Genomic DNA, 4,266 nt, shown 5'->3' with positions numbered 1-4,266 from the left:
CAGAGCCGATGGACCGCAACTATGCTGAAGACGAAGAAGCGGAGCTTCTTGCTGTGGAGCAGCGCGCCGGCATCCGCCGATGCTTTGTGTGCAGTAGCACTAAGCACATGAGGGCCAATTGCCCTCTGCGCAAGAAGCGCGAGGCTCCGGCGAGTCAACCCTCCAAATCATCGCCATGAAACGGCAACTCCCACTAGGCGCGGGGCGGCCTACTGGGGAAGAACTGAGCTATGTTGTGTCTCGAGGAGGTAGAGAGCAACGGGGCCCAGCCCCGAAGAGAGCTTGGCTTTCTTACGAGAAGAGTGTGTGCAAACCGGGCTTGCTGGTCGTTCAAGCGAACGTGAAGAGCTTTGCAAAGCCATGGAGTCTTGATTGACTCGGGAGCCTCGGGCAACTACGCCCGTCGCTCCACCCTGAAAGGGAGTCAGCTGTATGCTGAGGCACTGGAAGTGCCAACGAGTGAAACGATATCGGTCCGTCTCGCGACGGGGACACTGGTAACTGTGTCGAAGGTCTCTGTCGACCTTGGAGTAAAGTTTGAGAACTTCGATAGCGTGGAACGCTGTTTTGGTCTTAGAACTGGATGCGAGGTATGACCCTAATGGCATGGGCTGGGAACGCCATGAGCCATGATCGACTGGAAGTCGAAAACCGCTGGGTGTGTCGCAACCCTTGTTCCTTAGTTGGAGCTTTGGGGAGTGATGAATCCCACCCCTTGCTAGGAAGCAGGAACGCCTTTTGGGCGAGACAGAGGTTGATCATTGGACCTGAGGGCGTACGTGGTGCGGCACGTTATCCGCTGAGCGGTGCAGGTCAGGTCAATGACCAACTGCTGGGTCCTGGTGGAGGCTGAGCGCGGAGTGGCGCGTAATCCACAGAGTGGTACGAATCGGGTCGATGACCTTTGCTGCGTGGCCCGAGAGTCGCAGATCGACTGCGAGTCGAGGCATCATGAGCGTGGCCCAGGAGATGTAGATGGAGTGACACCTAGCTCACTGTGTGAAGGTCAAGGACCTCTTGGTTTCAGCGAGAGTGTCTTGCGAGACACTGTATCCTCTTCGAGGAGTGATGGTGCTGCTGCACCCGGTGGTGGTGACGGATATGTCGCTCATCCGGCCGGGCTCGATCGCGGAGGGAGAGGAGAAGAAGACGCAGAGCGTCTGTGACGTCTTCAACGTCGGACGAGGTGTCCAACGTGACGAGCGGCGAGGCTCCACATGATAGCTGTGGACAGCTGTACACACTCGAGAACGGAGTGACGGGGAATATCGAAGGCGGCATCAGCCTCGACACTCTGCCCGCTGCAGATGCACTGCTAGAGCTAGACGAAATGTCCATTGCCCAGTTTGGCGAAGCCTTGAAGACAGGCGAGCTAGCCGAGGTGGTCCTGCTGGGATCTGAGGAGGAGTTGAACTCCTCATCCGTCGTGGACGACGCGGTCCTAAAGACACCAAGAAGGCGCTAACGCAAGAAGTGGATCGGCGATCCGAAAAGATACTTCGGATCCCTTATATTCTGTGGTGAAGGAGTATGGAGACGTTGTCTCGAAAGACCCACCGATGGGCTTGCCTCCGGATCGAGGCGTGTGTGATTGACTTGGTTCCTGGAGCCAAATACTGCGTGACAAGGCAATGGCCTTTGCCGAGAGAGCAGTGTGACGTCATTGACGCATTCTTCCGTGCGAAGCACGAGGCAGGGATGGTGCGTGAGAGTAAGTCTCCGCACTCGACATCCACGTTCTGTGTCAGAAAGCCGAACGGCAAGTGGCGTATTGTTCATGCTTTTAACAAGCTAAATGCGGCCACTATCCCGGCGCACATGCCGATTCCTCGCAAGGATGTTCTGCAGAACAACATGGTAGGCTATACGTTGTACATCGCGCTCGACTTGGTCGATGGTTACTTCCAATTGTTCATGAGAGCGAGCGACATTCCGGACACCATTGATGGTGAAGGTACAGCTTTGCTGTTTAAAGACCGAGTCTTTCGCCAACATGGCTTGCCTGAGGCAATTGTCTCGTATCGAGATCCGTGCTTCACCGCAAAGTTCTGGATGTCCCTCTTCAGAGTGCTCGGCACTCGTTTGGACATGTCCACAGCGGGCCATCCGCAGACCGATGGTCAAACCAAACGCGTGAATCGCGTTGTGGAGGATATCCTCCAAAGCGTATGCGCTGAGGCGCCAAAACGCTGGAGCCAGATGCTCCCACTCGTTGGCTCGCATTAAATATTGCAGTGCACGCCTCAACAGGCTACACTCCGTTCTATGTGAACGGCTTGGTTAACCCTAGGGTCCCAATGACGCCGCCACGCAGTGGCTCAGGGCTTTATGGGGGAGGAATAGCCGAGCGGCTAGCTGAGGTCAGCCCTGTTGCGGCTCGCAAGCAAGTCGATGACTTTGTCTCTTTGAGACTAAGCGTAATGCGTCAAGTACGCGACGCTATGGCTGAAAGCCAAGACACGCAGAAGGAACATGCAGATACCAACGGCAGACACAATGAAGAAAGGTTTGAGGTCGGGAGACCAAGTTTTATTAAACGCTAAAACCCTACCTACTCGTGCACTGTCTGCAGTCTTCAAGACGAAGTTAAGACCTCGGTTCATAGGAACCGTTCAAGGTCGTGCCCAGAAAGGGCCTAGCGTATACAATCAGCCTCTCGAAGAAGATGCGCACGCATCCGATCTTCTATGTTGGCTTGCTTAGCCATATCAAACCCCTGCCTCAGGTGAGCGCGAGGGCGTTGGGCGCCAACGGTGGCTGGACCACGAACAGCTACAGGGGAAGCAGGTGACAGAGCCACGGGGAGGCTTAGCAACGCCAAGTGGTGGACTACAGCAGGTCGATCATCTCGAAGCGAAGTGTTCGAGATGCAGGAGCAAGGCAAGCTGAACGTTCAGCCGAGCGACTGGACGCTCAAGGTCCAAGACCTGGTTGTGAGTCAGCAGTGGTGGCTCTAACCTATCCACAAGGTGGATCATTTTTTCGAGGTAGATCGATGGGCCATGAGCGTGAGCGTTCGCGTCGTGGACGCCGGCGTCGTATGGACGCAGACGCCGTTGCAGCAAGTGCTGTCTCTCCCCGCGAGAACCCAGCTGAGGCAAGGCCTCCTCTTGCTCTGCTCGATGAGCATGGTGAGCCCCACTATCACGTGGAACGCCTTGTGGCGCGGCGTAGACGCCAGGGTCGTACCCAAAGCGAACAGGTCGGTAGTTGAGCTCAGGCTCTGGCCAGTGGCTGCAGCAGCCAGCTGGTACGTATAAGCGGTGCTCGCAGCAGGAGCGGGAGGTGAAGAGACCTCGTGTGGTTAGTGACATGGTCCTGAAGGAAGCAGGTGCTTCGTGCTGTGCTGAACAAGGTTCAGGCACAAGCTTTCTGATAGACACATAGTTGCTTTGACACGACTTGCTCGATGAGCATGATGCAGATGTGGATGCGCTATAACAGCGAAAGTGGTGTCCCGGGTGCGGATCGAACCACTGGCCTTTGACTTTACAGACCGGAGCTCTACCATAGAGCTATAAGGGCGATGCCCGTAAGTTTGTCCGAGTACGGACTACTTCATGATATGAGAGGGCAGCGCCCGGGTAAAATCGAACCACCGACCTGTGGCTTCCAAAGCCAACGCTCGACCACTGAGCTACATGGGTGTTGCCCTTAAGCTTGTCCATTCAAGGACAAAAGTTCATGGAACGAGAGGGCTGTGCCCTGGTGGGTTCGAGCCACCGATCTGTGGCTCTCAAAGCCAACGCTCAACCATTGAGCTAAAAGGGTGTTGCCCTTAAGCTTGTCCAAGCGTAGACAATCGTTCATGGAACGAGAAGGCGACGCCCTGGTGGGATCGAACCACCGATCTATCGCTTGTGAAGCGAGTGTTCAACCGCTGAGCTGTTGTCGACGACTTGGATGAGTCACGAGCATAACGCTAAGCGGTTTGCAGCTCTTGGAGTAGGCGCGGAGCGCGAGCATAGGTCTGAGCCGCTTGAGAGCAAGATGCGCGCTGCGTTTGCAATATTGAACCGTGGGCCGACGACAAGAAGTTAGGCATCAACGATGCGTAGGCGTTTGTGAGCCGTACAACGCTGGTGTGAGGTGTAGTAGCCTCCGCCGTCTTAACAAGACGTGACCTCGCTGAGGAACGTTTCGAGCACGAAATCTTCTCATCTTAGTGGGGGAGAGTGTAACGGGGTTACATGCTGTGCAACACACAAGGGTACGGAGTAGCTGGAGAGTTAAAAAACTCTCAGTACATTAGCTGGAGAGCTAACA

At 55.5% G+C, this 4,266-nt stretch overlaps 1 pseudogene across 1 annotated transcript; it reads right to left on the bottom strand.

Annotated features, from left to right (window-relative positions):
• Positions 1–3,575: 3,575 nt before the first annotated feature.
• On the bottom strand, positions 3,576–3,647 carry PITG_28549 (annotated as a pseudogene). Its single transcript has one exon. The product of its transcript is annotated as a tRNA-OTHER (tRNA).
• Positions 3,648–4,266: the final 619 nt, after the last annotated feature.

This window comes from Phytophthora infestans, genomic scaffold (genome assembly GCF_000142945.1).
Source record: "Phytophthora infestans T30-4 supercont1.37 genomic scaffold, whole genome shotgun sequence".
NCBI lineage: Eukaryota > Oomycota > Peronosporomycetes > Peronosporales > Peronosporaceae > Phytophthora > Phytophthora infestans.
Note: the sequence above shows the minus strand (reverse complement) of the source record. Positions and strands in the feature narration are given on the sequence as shown.